At 40.3% G+C, this 7,848-nt stretch overlaps 1 long non-coding RNA gene across 1 annotated transcript; it reads right to left on the minus strand.

Moving 5' to 3' along the window:
- Positions 1-5,918: 5,918 nt before the first annotated feature.
- Positions 5,919-7,532, minus strand: LOC139548731 (uncharacterized). Its single transcript, XR_011669766.1, has 3 exons — positions 7,380-7,532; positions 6,778-6,798; positions 5,919-6,662 (listed from the first exon to the last, which is right to left on the minus strand). It is a non-coding gene; the product is annotated as an uncharacterized lncRNA (long non-coding RNA).
- Between the last annotated feature and the right edge of the window lie 316 nt (positions 7,533-7,848).

A 7,848-nucleotide genomic window follows, 5' to 3' on the forward strand; every position in this document is an offset into this window, starting at 1 on the left:
TTCTTAATGCATTTGAGCCAATCAGTTGAGTTGGCAAGGTAGGGGTATACAGAAGATAGCCCTATTTGGAGAAAAAAAAGTCCATATAAGGGCAAGAACAGCTCAAATAAGCAAGAGAAACGACAGTCCGTCATTACTTTAAGACATGAAGGTCAGTCAAAAAAACTTTGAAAGTTTCTTTAAGTGCAGTCCCAAAAACCATCAAGCGCTATGATGAAACTGGCTCTCATGAGGACCGCCACAGGAATGGAAGACCCAAAGTTACCTCTGCTGCAGAGAATAAGTTCATTAGAGTTACCAGCCTCAGAAATTGCAACCCAAATAAATGCTTCACAGAGTTCAAGTAACAGACACATCTCAACATCAACTGTTCAGAGGAGACTGCGTGAATCAGGCCTTCATGGTCGAATTGCTTCAAAGAACCCACTACTAAAGGACAGTTGATGTTGAATATTGGGAATATATAGCCTTGCTTTCTTATTGCCAGTTGATGTTGCCTGTTGATGTTGAGATGTGTCTGTTACTTGAACTCTGTGAAGCATTTATTTGGGCTACAATCTGAGATGCAGTTACCTCTAATGAACTTATCCTCTGCAGCAGAGGTAACTCTGGGTCTTCCTTTCCTGTGGCGGTCCTCATAAGAGCCAGTTTCATCATAGTGCTTCCTGTGGGGCTTGATCAAGTTCTTGACTGACCATGTCTTACAGTAATGATGGACTGTCATTTCTCTTTGCATATTTGAGCTGTTCTTGCCATAATATGGACTTGTTCTTTTACCAAATAGGGCTATCTTCTCTCTCTTTATATATATATATATACTGTATATATACAGTGGGGAGAACAAGTATTTGATACACTGCCGATTTTGCAGGTTTTCCTACTTACAAAGCATGTAGAGGTCTGTAATTTTTATCATAGATACACTTCAACAAAAATCCAGAAAATCACATTGTATGATTTTTAAGTAATTAATTAGCATTTTACTGCATGACATAAGTATTTGATACATCAGAAAAGCAGAACTTAATATTTGGTACAGAAACCTTTGTTTCATACGTTTCCTGTAGTTCTTGTCCAGGTTTGCACACACTGCAGCAGGGATTTTGGCCCACTCCTCCATACAGACCTTCTCCAGATCCTTCAGGTTTCGGGGCTGTCGCTGGGCAATACAGACTTTCAGCTCCCTCCAAAGATTTTCTATTGGGTTCAGGTCTGGAGACTGGCTAGGCCACTCCAGGACCTTGAGATGCTTCTTACGGAGCCACTCCTTAGTTGCCCTGGCTGTGTGTTTCGGGTCGTTGTCATGCTGGAAGACCCAGCCACGACCCATCTTCAATGCTCCTACTGAGGGAAGGAGGTTGTTTTCCAAGATCTCGCGATACATGGCCCCATCCATCCTCCCCTCAATACGGTGCAGTCGTCCTGTCCCCTTTGCAGAAAAGCATCCCCAAAGAATGATGTTTCCACCTCCATGTTTCACGGTTGGGATGGTGTTCTTGGGGTTGTACTCATCCTTCTTCTTCCTCCAAACACTGCGAGTGGAGTTTAGACCAAAAAAGCTCTATTTTTGTCTCATCAGACCACATGACCTTCTCCCATTCCTCCTCTGGATCATCCAGATGGTCATTGGCAAACTTCAGACGGGCCTAGACATGCGCTGGCTTGAGCAAGGGGACCTTGCGTGCGCTGCAGGATTTTAATCAATGACGGCGTAGTGTGTTACTAATGGTTTTCTTTGCGACTGTGGTCCCAGCTCTCTTCAGGTCATTGACCAGGTCCTGCCGTGTAGTTCTGGGCTGATCCCTCACCTTCCTCATGATCATTGATGCCCCACAAGGTGAGATCTTGCATGGAGCCCCAGACCGAGGGTGATTGACCGTCATCTTGAACTTCTTACATTTTCTAATAATTGCGCCAACAGTTGTTGCCTTCTCTCCAAGCTGCTTGCCTATTGTCCTGTAGCCCATCCCAGCCATGTGCAGGTCTACAATTTTATCCCTGATGTCCTTACACAGCTCTCTGGTATTGGCCATTGTGGAGAGGTTGGAGTCTGTTTGATTGAGTGTGTGGACAGGTGTCTTTTATACAGGTAACGAGTTCAAACAGGTGCAGTTAATACAGGTAATGAGTGGAGAACAGGAGGGCTTCTTAAAGAAAAACTAACAGGTCTGTGAGAGCCGGAATTCTTACTGGTTGGTAGGTGATCAAATACTTATGTCATGCAATAAAATGCAAATGAATTACTGGATTTTTGTTTTAGATTCCGTCTCTCACAGTTGAAGTGTACCTATGATAAAAATTACAGACCTGCTTTGTATGTAGGAAAACCTGCAAAATCGGCAGTGTATCAAATACTTGTTCTCCCCACTGTATATAAACTGTATATATTATGTATGTTAATTGTAATCTCTACATCCTCACACTAGTGGGCTTTGTGAGGGTTCCCAGGTGATGACAGAAGTGATCATTGAGACAGGGCTGGTTGCTCATGAACTCCATGGTGCTGGAGAAGCAGAGGGAGATACAGAGCTGGGCCAGCGTGTCACTGCAGTACAGCTGACGGTCCGTCTTCACCGTCTCAAAAGACCTCAAGTCTGGCTCCCAGCCCTCCCTCAGAGTGTAAAGGGAACAGGTGCATCTGATCCAGGGCAGTGGAGAGTCAATGTCTCAATCAGCGTCCCAAATGGCATCCTATTCCCTATATAGTGCATTACTATTGACCAGGGCTTTGGTCAAAATTAGTGCACTATCAATGGCATAGGGTGCCATTTGGGATTTAGACCATGAGTCATAGGGGTAAATATAAGTATGAAACTGTTAGTGGCAGAGACGCAGAGCTATGTGCATTCCTTATTTAGAAGTTTCCCACAGTGCAATACTGTACAGTACAACACAGTACAATTTTCGTACATTAGTGGGTGCCTCCCCCTGCTACATTTTGAATTGCTTTACATGTTTGTCACCTATGGGATAATATATTAACTCTCCTTTTTTATAACGTTTTTATGCCTTTTCTTGTGCCTAAAAAGTCCATCAGCTCCTTTTTCTCTTGTGGGTTTGAAGAGTAATTTATCTCTTTATCGTCTTAATCCATTTCTTGGCAGACCATAGCCAGGAGGAGTGCAGCCCAAAAAAGCCCTGCCAGTCAACTAGGCATTCAGTACACACACCCAAAGAGAACCCAAACAGTTCTGTACACACATATCACGCCAAAAGAGTGTTTTAGAATACTGATGGATGTGAGTATTTAGACTACTAGTACTTAAATCTGTTACCAAAACTGTACTTTGTTATGCTGCTGGTTTAGGTTTTCTTTAGACTTTTACACGTTCTTTGACTGAACTAATATTGTATTTAGGCTACTGAATATACAGAAACCAAAAGATAGGTGCCAGGTGAAATTTCTTAAATAAGACAAATAGTAAAAAATAATTACTTGTGTAGGTTCTGTGAAAGCTTTTCAACATGCTGCTGTTTTGACTTGTTGCACAAAGGGAGAACATTCTCTATAATCAAGCTGAAGCTACACTTGAACATTTGTATGATACATCTACATAATCACCCAACCAAGACATCCATGATACTCTCCCCACTGACAGTCCACGGCTGCTTTCCCAGTAATAAGGCACGCACTGTCACAAAATAAAAGATAGGAGAATCAAACTAGTATAACTATTCTTAGGTAAAGGCCAAGACTAGAGTTGCCAGTTTTGTTGGCCCAAGAGCAAACATCTAAAAATGATATGGAGGATGGACAATTATTTCACACAAAAAATATTAATAAAATACTTTAATATGAATCTGTCAAGCAAGTGCATACAACATTTGCTCTGGCCTTTAGCTATCAAACATTTACTCTGACTAGCAGTCAGCTACCATACAAAAGATTCTTACAAAAATCTGTACATGCCATATAGGAACTATACATTTAGGTGTGTAGAAGTTTACCTCTAGTGCCCTGCTGCTACTTCAATTATAAATTGCTATGTTTCTTAACAATATGCATGAACTAACCATTATTTACTCATGTTACCAAGAACTAACCATCCTTTACTCATGAACTGAGAACTAACCATCCTGTACTCATGAACTGAGAACTAACCATCCTTTACTCATGAACTGAGAACTAACCATCCTGTACTCATGAACTGAGAACTAACCATCCTGTACTCATGAACTGAGAACTAACCATCCTGTACTCATGAACTGAGAACTAACCATCCTGTACTCATGAACTGAGAACTAACCATCCTTTACTCATGTTACCGAGAACTAACCATCCTTTACTCATGTTACCAAGAACTAACCATCCTTTACTCATGAACTGAGAACTAACCATTATTTACTCACGTTACCAAGAATGAACCATCCTTTACTCATGAACTGAGAACGAACCATCCTTTACTCATGAACTGAGAACGAACCATCCTTTACTCATGAACTGAGAACGAACCATCCTTTACTCATGTTACCAAAAACTAACCATCCTTTACTCATGAACTGAGAACTAACCATCCTTTACTCATGAACTGAGAACTAACCATTATTTACTCATGTTACCAAGAACTAACCATCCTTTACTAATTAACTGAGAACTAACCATCCTTTACTCATGTTACCAAGAACTAACCATCCTTTACTCATGTTACCAAGAAATAACCAGCCTTTACTAATGAACTGAGAACTAACCATCCTTTACTCATGTTACCAAGAATTAACCATCCTTTACTAATGAACTGAGAACTAACCATCCTTTACTCATGTTACCAAGAACTAACCATCCTTTACTCATGAAATGAGAACTAACCATCCTTTACTTATGAACTGAGAACTAACCATTCTTTACTCATGAACTGAGAACTAACCATCATTTACTCATGTTCCCAAGAACTAACCATCCTTTACTCATGTTCCCAAGAACTAACCATCCTTTACTCATGTTACCAAGAACTAACCATCCTTTACTCATGAACTGAGAACTAACCATCCTTTACTCATGTTACCAATAACTAACCATCCTTTACTCATGAACTGAGGACTAACCATTCTTTACTTATGTTACCAAGAACTAACCATCCTTTACTCATGAACTGAGAACTAACCATCCTTTACTCATGTTACCAAGAACTAACCATCCTTTACTCATGAACTGAGAATTAACCATCCTTTACTCATGTTACCAAGAACTAATCATCCTTTACTCATGAACTGAGAACTAACCATCCTTTATTCATGTTACCAAGAACTAACCATCCTTTACTCATGAACTGAGAACTAACCATCCTTTACTCATGAACTGAGAACTAACCATCCTTTACTCATGAACTGAGAACTAACCATTATTTACTCATGTTACCAAGAACTAACCATCCTTTACGCATGAACTGAGAACTAACCATCCTTTACTCATGTTACCAAGAACTAACCGTCCTTTACTCATGAACTGAGAACTAACCATCCTTTACTCATGAACTGAGAACTAACCATCCTTTCCTCATGAACTGGTAACTAACCATCCTTTCCTCATGTTACTAAGAACTAACCATCCTTTACTCATGAACTGATAACTAACCATTATTTACTCCTGTTACCAAGAATGAACCTTGCTTTACTTATGAACTGAGAAATAACCATCCTTTACTCATGGATTGAGGACTAACCATTCTTTACTTATGTTACCAAGAACTAACCATCCTTTACTCATGAACTGAGAACTAACCATCCTTTACTCATGTTACCAAGAACTAACCATCCTTTACTCATGAACTGAGAATTAACCATCCTTTACTCATGTTACCAAGAACTAATCATCCTTTACTCATGAACTGAGAACTAACCATCCTTTATTCATGTTACCAAGAACTAACCATCCTTTACTCATGAACTGAGAACTAACCATCCTTTACTCATGAACTGAGAACTAACCATCCTTTACTCATGAACTGAGAACTAACCATTATTTACTCATGTTACCAAGAACTAACCATCCTTTACGCATGAACTGAGAACTAACCATCCTTTACTCATGTTACCAAGAACTAACCGTCCTTTACTCATGAACTGAGAACTAACCATCCTTTACTCATGAACTGAGAACTAACCATCCTTTCCTCATGAACTGGTAACTAACCATCCTTTCCTCATGTTACTAAGAACTAACCATCCTTTACTCATGAACTGATAACTAACCATTATTTACTCCTGTTACCAAGAATGAACCTTGCTTTACTTATGAACTGAGAAATAACCATCCTTTACTCATGGATTGAGAACTAACCATCCTTTACTTATGAACTGAGAACTAATCATCCTTGACTCATGGATTGAGAACTAACCATCCTTTACTCATGAATTCAGAACTACCATCCTTTACTAATTTTACTCATAACCTGCCACTGTATCATGTATTCACAACAGCTGTCTACATGTTCTAGGAATGTAAAATACCCCACTGACTGTTAGCTAGGAGACTGGTCCCAGTCTTCAGCCATGTCAGGAGAGACGGTGTCCCTAGTCCTAGACCATATTTAATTGGAGGATGGATAACCTTCCCCTCCTCAGGAACAGACCAATGAACAGGGCCATGGAGAGACAGATCACAACCAGCACCGAAGTAGTGACGTCCATACGGCCCATTGGGCTTCTCTGGGACTGGGAGGAGACTGTTGGAAGGGCAGGAGGGATATATCAACACTGTAGCACATTTATTTTATTTTAATGAAAGCCATAGGCTTTGATGACTGTGATTATCAAGGGCAACTTGGAATAATTTCTTACATTGTGAAGCTGTTGGAAGACCTGTAGCAGAGGGAAACAGAATAAGGTGGTCAAGAATGAAGTGACTTACATAACGATCCATTTAATTACTCATACTGTATGAGCAATGAGGTGACTAATCAATTTCACTCTCATCAAGTGCCATTAATTAATGTCTGATATATCATTCATGTCTGATATCATGTCACACCACTGGTCCAGTGGTATAGTATGGCTACACCGTTGTCCTCTCTTTCTCCTAGAGATATCTGAACAATTCTGAGATCAAACAGGCAAAGTTCAGACAGGAAGTCAGTTTTCAGTTCCTACCGGTTTGAAACATTTGTCTAGTCAGTTGAATAAGCTTAGAATAGCATAGGGTTGTCTAAGAAATTAGAGTTCTTCAGAGGGTAATAATGTCTGTGAAACCCAGACTCTAGGCAACAGGTTTTAAGCCGGAACATTAGAACGTTGTTGTAGGCATCCCAGATGTCTAGAGAGTCAAAAAGCAATATGGTGAACGGGATCGTGACCGCCACAATGTATTGTCGCAAAACGTTTAGTTTTGTTTCTCTGAGTGAAGGCAGTGACCTGTGTGTTATTTTCTAATTGTTGATACTTACTAAGGACGAACAGGAGGACACCTCACAGAGTCGGGTGACAGTGCAGATAGAAAGTGGCGACGGTCATGTTCTTGTGTTCAATGAAACGGAAGGTGTGCATGCTGAGACGCTCCATTCAACTTGACCCTGGTTTGTCCATCATGTGTACGTACACCTTCTATGAGACAAGAGATATGAATCATACACATACTGTACGCATACACGATTTAGGCGTGACCGGAAACAAAAAAGGCTTCAGTTTCAGTTACAGAGTTATCATAAATCTATAGAAATTAAACTGGGTGAATAATATTGACTCACCCAACAAAGAGGTCATATTAGGTGCTGTTGTTGGGAACGGGACTTGTTGTTGCGTAGCATCGGTCAAGCAGAACGTGGAAAGGAAGAGAGGGACTGATTCTAGAATGCAGTATAACTACAACACTTTTTTTCTTAAAGATATGTTTTTTCTGTGATACATTGTACGTTT

Source organism: Salvelinus alpinus, chromosome 22 (assembly GCF_045679555.1).
Source record: "Salvelinus alpinus chromosome 22, SLU_Salpinus.1, whole genome shotgun sequence".
NCBI classification, from domain to species: domain Eukaryota; kingdom Metazoa; phylum Chordata; class Actinopteri; order Salmoniformes; family Salmonidae; genus Salvelinus; species Salvelinus alpinus.